We start from the raw sequence: 12,240 nt of genomic DNA, 5'->3' as shown, positions 1-12,240 counted from the left end.
AAACAGAAACGCTAAATCTATTGGAAGACAAATTGGCTAGAAACCTTGGAGACATAGGAGTAGGTAGAGAATTCATGAATAGGACTCAAACTGCATGGGAAATACTTCCCAGAATCAATAACTGGGACCACTTCTTATTAAAAAGTTTTTGCATGTCAAAAGAAATCTCCAGCATAGTGAAAAGAAAACCCACAAACTGGGAAAAGATTTTAGTGAACTCTCTCTCAGACAAGGGACTCTTGTCTAAAACATATAAAGAATTAAAAAAACCCAGACCTTCAAAATTCAAAGATCCAATCCAAAAATGGGCATCTGTGATGAATACGCAATTCTCAGATGAAGAAATGCAAATGGCAAATAAATACATGAAAAAATGCTCATCATCATTGGTCATTAGAGAAATGCAAATTAAAACCACACTGAGATACCATCTCACTCCTGAAAGAATGGCCAGGATCAAGAAAACCAACAACAACAAATGCTGGAGAGGCTGTGGGGAAAAAGGAACTCTCCTGCACTGTTGGTGGGAGTGTAGACTGGTACAGCCTTTGTGGAGGTCTGTCTGGAGGTTTCTCAAAAAGTTGGGATTGGAAATCCCATTTATTCCAGCTATTCCACTTCTAGGCATATTCCCAGAAGAACTGAAAGCATCATACCACAGGGATATATGTGCACCTATGTTTATAGCAGCACAATTTATAATCGCCAGATCTTGGAAACAACCCAAGTGTCCATCAACTGAGGAATGGATAAAAAAGTTGTGGTATTTCTATACAATGGAGTATTATTCAGCTATAAAGAAGGATCGCATTGAGATATTTATCAATAAATGGGCGCAGCTTGAGACCATACTCATAAGTGAAATAAATCAATCTCGCATGTATGAATACCGAATAGTTTCCCTAATGTAAGTAATGATTCAAATATATAAAAATATGTGATAATCATGATTCCCCATTATGTGGCCTTGAAGCCTTATAAAATTTTCACTTATTAATTAGAAAGGCTTTACTCTGGGCTTTTGATATGGAAATATTTGAAGCTATAGTATATGAAGTTTTATCCAAATATTTTAAGGAAAAAGACAGACACTATGGTAACTACTATTCTTTAAAAAAATTATTTAGCTATTTCTTATGTTTATTTTAATTAAGGGAAAAACTTTAAAAATTAGGATATATAGTAGTAACTCTTTTTGATCTCCTATTAACTTGTTTTGAAGTCCTGTAATACTCCCAAGATCTTGTTTTGACTGATTAGACTCTGTTCCATTCTGTGCGATAGTAGCAAGTTTGAAGGTATAAGCAACTAATTTGAAGGCAATAAGATTCACAAAGATGCCCATTCTGGTTTGACTATTGTCTCCTTTGGAAGTCCTGTAATGTTCACAATGCCTACGTTTTATTGGTCTTGTTCTCCACTGTTTTGTCCGGCTTTATAATATCTAATGAGATGGACAATTCCTTTTAAGAAAACAAGAGACAATGTTGATAACCATTGTTGATGACCTTGTACTCTGTTCTACATCATGTGCTATGTCTATCCTTGGTTTTGACTTACAGCTTTGTTTTGCCATATTTGACTTTATTCTCTCCCCCCCAAAAAAGTAATAAGAACTAAGGAGTAATAAAATCCAAAATGTGTAAATTTTGTTATAAAAAAGAGAGGGAGGGGAAAAAAAAGAGCTCTAACGGATATAACAACAAGTGTGTTTAGGGATGTTAAATAGCTGACTATATTAATGTTTTTGGATCATTGAACACAGCTGTTTGCAGTCTCTCCGTTTGAATGTCTACTTTGTATTCTTTGATACTGTGATTTGAGCAACTATTTCCAAGATGATATTATGTAATCTATTAACAGGTGATTTCTTACTGTTATGTTTTTTTTTTGTATTTCTGTATTATGTGTAACCTTACACTGCTTTGTTTTGTTTTGTGTTTTTCTCTTTTTCCTCTTAAATAAAAAAAAAAAAAAAAAAAAAAGGAAGGTTGGAGCTGGCCAGGGGCCACCCGCCAAATGTCACCCGGGGGTGCGCGTGGGCGGGGGCAAAGCTTCAGCGCTTGGCTGGCAGTTGGTCCTGCGCTGGCGGTTGGTCCTGCTCGCGGCTAGCAGGACCCCCTAGGTCTCGAGGGACGGATTCTAAACCACTGCACATTGCCCAGGAGACCCCAGTGATGGCACTGTGGACTCGCCTGTATGGCCGCGTCCTGGAAAGCTCTAGGGTAAGTGGGGCCAGAACTTGTACAGCACCCGGTGAGGTGCTAGAAATCATCGTGGTCAGGTGTGCGGTCGCGGGGATCTCCTGCTGGAGGGTCGCACCTGCCTGGGGTACTACCTGGAAGTCTTCAGCGATCCCTGTCGCCCTCATTAGGCCCGTCTGTCTATGTGACACAATAGCCTCTCATGATCGTACCTCTCACCTTTCCTTCCTAACCATTCTCCACTGTACTGACCTGCTGTATTTCCATTGTGAAGCCTTCTTCTTTTTTTTTTTTTTTTTGAGCTGTAAACTTAAGTTAGGTTGACTGAACAGCCACTGCAGTCCTTGAAAAACATCTCTCTTGAGCCATAGCAAATCCAATTCCTTTCTGTGTTCACTAAATTAAGCCCAAGAATTCAGGCAGGCCTTCCCAGGAGCTGACTGCACACAGTCAATAAGATGTAAGATGTAAGATGCCTGTTGGATTTTGTACTTGTCAGTTTTCCTGGCTGTATACTGCTTCTGTGCTTTTCCTGAAAAAGGATTGAGTGGAATGGGCCCCTACCAGGAAATAGAAAAAACTAGGTAACAGAAGCGCACTTGTTTTCAAAACTAAAAAGTTTGCTTTTGCAAACAAAACCTCACATGGTTTGCTCTATTCTTTATAGGAGAAATAAGTAGCTCTCTTTGGGCCTTACATCTTCCCAGCATTGTTGTCTTCTTTAGTGTCTTCCTGTGGTGGCTTTCTGCATTTAATGGGTGCCTGGGTGTATCTTCACAGAGTATTTGCATCCAAAGAATAACAGATCTGTGAATAAAGAGATTGTCAGCTTTCCTTTATTAGCTACAGATACTCATAAAGTTGTAGATTTGTGGGAACCTGTATTTTCCGTATAATGACTAGTCCTGTGTTTTTGTTCCAAAATGATGTGTGAGGTGATGCCCACCATCAGTGAAGAAGGCCCTTCAGGAGGAAGTGAAAACCATGGATCTGGCTGCCCTTCACAACCAGATGCAGATTCCCATTTTGAACAGCACATGATGTCCATGCTAGAAGAAACATACATTGCTCAGAGCACACTGATAGAGACTCAAGAAACATTGGCGTTGACCCAGGGGAAATTACTCGAGGTTGGTCATGAGAGAGATTCGTTGCAGAGACAACTCAATACTGCGCTTCCACAGGTATGTGTGGTTTTCACCTGAAACTACAGGTTTTTTCTGTTACGTGTCTTTCTGTGGTACCATCTTTTGTTTTTGTACCTGTATATTTTGTGTAACCAACCACTTGTCAAATGATAGTTCCTAGTGTTTGTAAGCGCATGCAGAGTTCCTGGGGATTCAGCTACTTAGGGCAAACAAACTAGTGTTCTGTAAAGTCATGTGAAAATATCTTACTACTTTCACTCTTCGCTGAGGAACTGCTAAAGATTTGGGAATGCACTTTGAAGGTTTTTTAAAAAGACTTGAAACAACAACCAAGCGGCATGGTCCTTGGTTTCTTTGATTCTGTTTTGTGAGATCTCTTGCTTAATGTAGGCTTCCCATGGCTTGTATCTCAGGAATTGTATGTGTGTTTAGGATTGTATCTCAAGGATTTGCAGTTTTCTAATGAAATTTGGTAGATAATAATTTTTTTTTTGTTTTTGGTATCAGGAACCGAACTGAGGACCTTGCTCTTGCCAAGCAGATGCTTGTTGCTGCTGAGATATTATCTCTAGCCCTTGAAATTTGGTAGACAAGGATTGATTTCACAGAGAAAAATTTTTACAGACTATCTTTACAGAATACCGGTGTTTGTAAATCACATTTGTAATAAGGGATAGAAAACTGGAAATTTATTCTTTAGGAACTTTCTCCTTTTAGACTAGACTTCTAAGTTTAAAACAACTGGGCTGGGGATTTAGTTCAGCAGCATAAGCTTCTGCCTGGCAAGCATAAAGTCATGAGTTTGATCCCCAGTACCAAAAACAAATATATAAAAGTAAAAACCACCTCAAAGTTGGAAACAACTGTAGTTCTTTCTTTAATTATATTACATTCAGCCCAGTATCTCAAAACTGCCTCTTGTGGAATTAAATGGAGACTGAATGGCATGCGAAGGGAGAACATAGTAAAACTAGAAAAATGTAAGGTAAATGGTACACAGCATAGTGGGAGATAAGTAGCTTATTATTTAGGTGTTTATAAGCCATCGAGTACCATTTTACTTGTTCATAATAGTTGCCTTTCTGGTCCATTCAGGTAGACCTGAATAAGCATACATCTATGCTGTCATGATGAGTCTGCAGTGATAAATCGGCAAATGAACACTAGCCCTAATGTATTTGTTGGCTATAGTCAATTCTCCTGAAAGATTAATAAGCCAAGCATTTGAATTTCCTTTTTAGAAACAATAATTTGATGTTAGTGCTATATGTTTCTTTTGTTGGTTAGAGAATCAGTAAATTGTTTGCTTTTGTGGAGCATAGGGTTGAAGGAGGGCTTCATTTGTGTTTGCCTAAGTGCTCTGTCACTGAGCTCCATCCCTCCTAGTCACATTAAGATTTTTCTCATTGGAATCTTATAAATGTCAGAGTTTATTTAGGTCAGATTTTACTATAGAAGATTATAAGAACTGGCCAACTTGTATTTGTGTAGGGAGGTAATGGGGAGCAGTTTATGTGAAGGATTTTATAGTATATACAGGTATTTGTAAATTTGTGATGGTTTAGTTTTGTTTTTGTAATATATTGACTATAATTTGAGATAGATCTACAGTTTATCTAATACATAGTTAATCTATTCAGTTTTTGGAAAAAACAGGCAGGCAGGACCTGAGAGGGAAGTGACAGGAGTTTTGTAGAGTTGGTTTCAGGCAGTGGGTGTTGTCACACCTGCTGATGAGGTGGTTGCCTGGTGATTTGTTTCTGGGGGGTTCTCAGTGTAGCAGCCTGGAAATGCTTAGTTTAGTGCATAATGTGATGATGCCACCAGGTCCCGTCACCATCTGAGCACCTGATGCAGCATTTCAGAAACACAGAAACCATGAAACAAACTTGTTTTGGTCCTTTTCCTTTCCTGGAATCAGGCTCATCTTTGGTAGTTGTTTGACTAGAGAGGCCTGTCAAGTAAGTGCCCGGTGTACTTTTGGCACATTAGGTAGGCAGGTCAGAATGTGCCCTACTTCTAAAAATTGAAGTAAAAGGCTGGGCATGGTAGTGCATTCCTGGAATCTTCAACCCTTAGGGAGGCCAAGGCAGGAGGATCAGAAATTTGAGCCCAGCCTGAGAAACTTAGCAGTTGTCTTAAATAAAAAATAAAAAGAGAGCAGAGAATGCTCCTCAGAATGAAGGCCCCCAACTATAGCAAATATCAGAAATCTTCTCAGCGAATTTTCCATAGAGCCAACACACTTGAGAAACAGTTCCTACATCAAAATGAAACACTGGAAGCCCCTGCCTAGTTTCCAGTACAGGTGTTTCTCATTTAATTACCTGCTTAACAACTGTTTGGACTTCCCTGCTGCTCAGACTTATGCCTCCTCTTTTTTTTGTAAAGTTCTGCACATCTGGTTCAGAGACCCTCAATGGTTTTTTTTTTTTTTAGTTTGTAATGTTTATACAGTACTATACTTTTTCTGATGGTACTCTATGATACTGTAGTTTCATGTTCTGTTGTACATTATATACTGCATAGAAGTTGTGCAAATAAAGGCAAAGTCATCAAGTTGGAGTTTCCTTTGACCATTTCTTTGTGCTGAGTGTTGTAATGTATGTACTATATACAGCTCCTCATTTAGCAACTAATTCTTTTAACGCTGTACTGACAGGAATAGGACTTGGTGGTTAAATGAGGAATCCTTGTACCTTTCCTCCAATTCTAACAATGGTCTTGATCTCTCACCATTGATTATTTTTGCTTCTTCTTGACTAAATGAAGTAAAATAGTACCTATATTGTGTTTCTTGGTTGTTTCATTGTTCATGAGATTTACCTGTGTCCTATATTTTTTGCCTATTCTCATCTGTTGTCTGGTAATCCAGCATACCAATATATCAAAATGTGTTCTTTTCTATTCATGAACATTCAGGTTGATTCCAGTTTTTATCAATTCTATCCTGAGTATTCTTGTGTATTATTTCTTTTGTGTATGAGAGTGAAGCTATGGCTGAGCATGGCGGCATATGCCTATAAACTCAGCAGGGCAGAATGTTGAGGCAAGAAGACTGCGAGTTTGCGCCCCTCTTGGGCTTTATACTGAGAACCTGTCTTTTTTGGGGGGGAGGTAATGGGACTTGAACTCAGGACATTGTGTTGCCAAACAGGAGTTGTGCCACTAAGCTATATCCCTGGCCCTCGGATCCTTAAAAAAAAAAAAAAAAAAAAAAAAAAGCAGAGAACTGTGGAGTGATAGATATCCCATGCATTTGTTCAGCCTTAAGAGATATTGCTAAAAGTGGCATTGTACTGACACCAACAGCATGTGAGAAGTCAGTGCGCATATCATCTTTAACCCTGACACTGTTCATTCTTTTTTTTTTTTTTTAACTGGTACCAGGGCTCGAAATCATGACCACCTGCTTCAAGGCAGGCACTTATTCTGCTGAGCTAAATCCCCAGCCCCCATTGTTTATTCTTTTATGTTAGCTTTTCTGGTGCCTATTTAATGGGAGAGGTGACTTAGTGAGAGAGGTACCAGAGATCGAACTCACGACTACCTGCTTGCAAGGCAGGTGCTTTTGCCACTGAGCTAAATGCCCAGCCCCTTATCATGTATTTCATGTATTTCTTTAGCATTTCTACTTCTTCATCTGAGAAGGGTCTGTTCATTTTTGATGCCCATTTTTTGAATTTGGGGGTGGTTCTGTATTTTTGAGCTCCTTATATATTTTAGGCATTAATCCTTTGTCTGAGGAACAGCTGGCAAAAATGTTTTACCATCGCGTGGGTTGTCTCTTCACTCTCTTGGTAGTTTCTCTTGCTTTTCAAAAGATTTTGAATAAGATGCAGTCCAAGTTGTTGATTATTTCTGATAGAAGCTTTGCAATTGGGGTTTTTTTCCATGAGATCTTTGCCTATACCAAAGTCTTCAGTTCTACCTGTCTTCCAGCAGATTGGAGTTGTTTCTATTTTCATATTGAAGTCTTTGAGCTATTTGGATTTTAGCTTAATGCCTGGGAAGGGATATGGGTCTAGTTGTAATCTTTGGCATGTGGAAAGCCAGTTTTTTCCAGCACCATTTCTTAAAGAAGCTATCTTTCTTCCAGTGAGTATGTTTGGCTCCTTTGTCAAAGATAAGATGATTGAGTATGCTGGAGTTGTTTCTACATCTTAAAATCTGTTCCATTGATCCTTGAGTCTGGTTGTTTTGTTTTGTTTTGTTTTGTTTTGTTTTGCCAGTTTTTATCACAATAACTTTGTAGTATAATTTGCAGTCAAGGATTGATTGGATTCCTTTCTGGTTTTGGTATCAGGATAATACATGCTTCCAGGAATGAATTTGGGAGTATGGCTTCTCTTTCAATTTCTTAAAAGAGACTGAAGTAGTAGTATTAGGTTTTCTCTAAATTTCTTGTGGTGTTCAGCAGTGAATCTGTCAGGGCCTAGGGTTTTTTTTATTGATGGGGTTTTAATTACATCTTCACTTTCACTGACAGATACTGATTTATTTAGAATTTTTATACCTTCTTGATTCAGCTGTGGTAATTCATATGTAACTAGGAATCTGTCTATTTCTTCTTTGTTTTCTATCTTACAATACACATTCTGAAAGTAGGTTTGGTTTTGAGGATCTTCTGAATATCTGTAGGGCTTCTTGTGATTTCCACCTTTTGATTCCCAATTGTATGTGTTTGGGTCTTTTTTGTTTTTAATAAGGTTGGCTGAGAGTTTGTCAAGTTCATTTAATGTAACACAGAACTCTTTGTTTCATTGATTCTTTGTATTATTTTGTTAGTCTCCATTGCTTTAACTTCTGCTCTGTTCTCTATAACATCCTCCTTTTTACAAGCTTTAGGCATGACCTGCCCTTGATCTAAAAGCTTGAGGTTCAACAGTAGGTTATTTGAGCTTGCTCTGTTTTTCAGCTATGGGTATTCAGTGCTGTAAATTTCCCTCCTAGGACTGCTTTCATTGTGTTCCTTATGTTCTGTTACAATGTATTGGCATTATCATTTAATTATAGATACTATTTAATTTCATCTATAACCCATTGGTTATCCAGGAAGGTATTATTGAATATCTATATGTTTATGAATCTTGTAGTTGGCCATTGATTTCCAGTTTCACTGCACTGTGGGCTGATAATATGTCTGGAATAATTTCAACTTCTTTCCATTTCTTTAAGCATGTTCTGTGAGCTACCATGTGTCCTATTGTGGAGAAGGTTGCATATGCAGCAAAAAGAATGTGTCCTCTGATGTTCTGGTGTGGAATACACTGTAGAAATCTGCTAAATCCGTTTGTTTAACAATTTGGTTCAGTTCTGACATTACATTGTTGATTTTCTTGTTTAGTTGATCCACCCATTTGTGACAGTGGGATAGTGAATTCCCTGTTATAAATGTATTAGTGCATATTTTGCTTATCATGTCTATTAATATTTGTTTGTATAGTTGGGTTTTCCATGGTTGGCATTTGGTGCATATATATTTATGACTGTTATCATTTCCTCTTGGATTGTTCCCTTTACAAGGATACAGTGACCTTTGTCTCTTAATCAGTCTTGGCTTGAAATCCCTTTGTCTGCAGATAGAATAACTACCCCTGCTTTTTTCCAGGTTCCTGTTACATGAGTATTGTTTTCCATCCTTTGACCTTTCAGTCTGTGAATTTCTTTTTGAATAAAATGTGTTTCTTGTATGCAGCATATTGTTCGATCCTGCTTTTTGATCCATTCTGCCAGTCTGTTTCTTTCGTTGGGGAACTGAGGCCATTAACATTGATTATAACTGATATGTATTGACTTATCTTTTCATGGTTATTCTCTTATCATTGGTTCTCTTTTTCCCTCCTCTGTGAATTGCTTGCCTTGCCTGGTTGATTGATTCTGTTGTTCTTCATGGAGTTGTAGTCCTTAATATCTCTTTCAGGAATGTCCATCAGAACATTTTGGTGTGCTGGTTTGGTGTTCGTGGGTTTCCTCAGGTGTTCTTTATCATGGAAAGTTTTATTCATTAATTTTGAAAGTTAGTTTTCCAGTGTAAATCAATCTAGTTTGGAGGTTGTTTTCTAGGGCTTGAAAGGCTTCACTCCAAGCTCTCCTTAACTTGAGCATTTATGTTGAGAAGTCTGCTGATTCTGATGGGCTTTTCTTTATAAGTGATTTGTTTCTTTTCTCTAACAACTTTTAATAATCTGTTCTTGTGGTGAATTTGTGGAATTTTGAGTATTATATGCCTTGGTATAGATTGTTTTTGTAGTGGTGAATTGGAGTTTTTATAATGGCTAATTTCTTCACTTATCTCTGTGTTGAATTTTTTACCCTGCTTGGGAATTTTTTTCCCATTACTTTTGTGAACAAGTTTAAGCAATTTGTGGTATCTCCTGCTTTTTCATTGACTCCAGTCAATCTTACATTATTCCTCTTTGCATCATTTAGTGGCCACTGGATTGACTTTTTTTTTTTTTTGGCCCTTTGCTTCTTTTAAGAAATCTTTCTTTCCATGATTGCTAACTGTAATTCATCTTCTATAATCTCCTGGATATCTGTTTGAATCTATTTCTTCTTGGTTCCTCTCCCCCCAAACCCATTTTATTTTGAGAGAAAAAAAAACTAAAACAAAAATTTCAAAACAGCAATCAGGGCAACAATGGCACATACATTATTCATTATCATCCCCAAATCATTCACTCAGAGCACAATATTTCTTTCCTGTGCTAGGCATTCATGGTCTCCATTATTTCCCTAAGCTCGTTATTTATCTTTTTATCCATATAGTTCTAGAGTCACTCACCATCTCTGTAGTTATCTAAGAAATTATTTCTGTTTTTATTTTTATAGAGCTTTGTTCATCTGCTTATTACAGGATCTCGCCATGCAGTTCAGGCTGGCTTTGAACTCGTGTAGTACATGTTGGCAGTTCTCCAGGCTCAGATTCCCAAATGCTGGGATTACACTCTGCACCACCATGCCTGGCTGTTCAGTTTTATAATAGATATTGCTGTAACATCCTTGTCATCATGGGAATATTAGAGAGTAGGTGGTTATCAGGGCCCTTTGTTCTATAGTGTCATGCTTTAAATCGCATGTGTTCAAACAGAATGTGCTCTTTGAGTAGTAATTTATAGTGTTTTCTAGTAAATCTTGGATAACTTAGATTTAAATTTGTGATAAAAGATTATTTGATTTCCAGTTATATTTCCTCTAAATCCTGTCTCCCTTATTTCTGTCTTGTCCTTTGTATTGTAATATATTTGCCTGAGTAGATCCTTGAATTTTTAGCTTTAAATCGTGTCATAAATCTGGTGTCTATTTCTATGCATGCGTCTTGTCAGCCTAGCAACTTAAGGAACTATCATAGAAAGGCAAATTTTCCAGTAACTGAGCATACCTTTGTATCTCCCTAATGCATGGAAGAGTATAGTATGTCACACATAAGTGTAATGTTGTCAATATATTGTAATGAATAAGTGATGTTTCATTGGAAATGTTTAAACTGACCTGCCACATCACAAGTTACTGTTCTCTTGGCAATCAGCCATCCATGGAACATGGGGACAGATGTCAGTGCTTGCTATACTCAGAGCTTTTGCCTCTAACCATTGCATGCGTGTGTATAATAGATGGAAAATTTAGGATTTGAAAGGAGGGAATGATTGAAGCAGAGCCATAGGCTTTAGATGGAGGAAAAACAGTTTTCTCTGATATGGAAGGCTAGAAATTAGTAAGCACTGCTCTCTGCCGGGTGCCAAACTCAGTACTTGGCCATTTTTTTGCTATATTTAGTCCACAAGCACATCCCCGTGAGAAACCAGTTGCTGTGCTTGCCCCCAATTACAGATGTGGAAACTGAAATTTAGATCACATGATGTGCAGAGCAGGTAGGAGTTAAGTGTGTTTTGATTTCAAAACCAGGACCATTTCTCCCTTGGGCCTAGATTTGTCAAGATGCTCTGATCTGCTGGGAGTCTCCCTCTCAGAGTAAAACTTGAAAGTAAAAGCAGTACCCTGGGAGCAGTGGGGATTGTGAGGTTTTCTTTCTGTCCATCTAGAAGCTCCCCCTAATGCCTGCTGCCTCTGGCCCTGTGCCATGCCCGCTTCATGCTTCCTGCCTTCCTGGTGGTACACTTGTGGGGCAGTGCTGCTGCAGGTGCCAAGTAGTGATTGTCCTCAGCAGCTGTGTGTGAGCTTCTCTATGTGGCTGAGCAGAAGGGAAATTTACTAAGGACACGGGTACAGATCCTCACTCTGTTGCTGATTAGTTCCTGGCCTGGGAGCTGTTCCTTGGCCCAGTGGAACCATGGCTTGCTCTCTTGTAAGTGAGGTAGTGATCCACACAGTAGTGCTGCTTGGAATGGCCCTGATCTGTGCCCGCCCAAAGTGAGATGCCGCGCTTTCACCAGCAGCCGGCCTCAGAGCTTACCTCTGTTCAGTGGACTTCAGTGTGGTTTGGATATTTTGGTTTTGGCAGTAAGAATTTCTCAGCAAAGGAAGCAGTCTGTTGACTTAGACTCAGACACTGTGGCCTCCTCTTGTTCACTAGTCATCTCTCCTCAGCATGCAGCCTGGTGACTTTGAGAAGACTTGCTCTGGGCTGGCTGTGAAGATTAGCCTAGCAGTGAGTCTAAGGACAGAAAATATGGGCCAGACAAAGAGCGATATGGGATGGTTACTTCTTCATTTCAGTTTTACTGGGCAGACTAAGGTGACTTCTTGGCACTTGTAGACATGTCTGAGACAAGGCAGTGGGCCCTAGCCTTGTGCTTTCCTCCCACAAGAGAACAGAGGCAGAATGAAGACCTGGTTCAGTGAGCCTGGAAGGCTCTGGGCAGAGCAGGGGCTAGTGTAGGGGAGTCTTGGTGCAAGAATCTCTTATGTCACATTTGGTTTTACTC

Source organism: Cavia porcellus, unplaced genomic scaffold (genome assembly GCF_034190915.1).
Source record: "Cavia porcellus strain 051 isolate PalLab524CR breed Dunkin Hartley unplaced genomic scaffold, mCavPor4.1 scaffold_18, whole genome shotgun sequence".
NCBI classification, from domain to species: Eukaryota; Metazoa; Chordata; class Mammalia; order Rodentia; family Caviidae; genus Cavia; species Cavia porcellus.
This window is presented reverse-complemented; position numbering follows the sequence as displayed.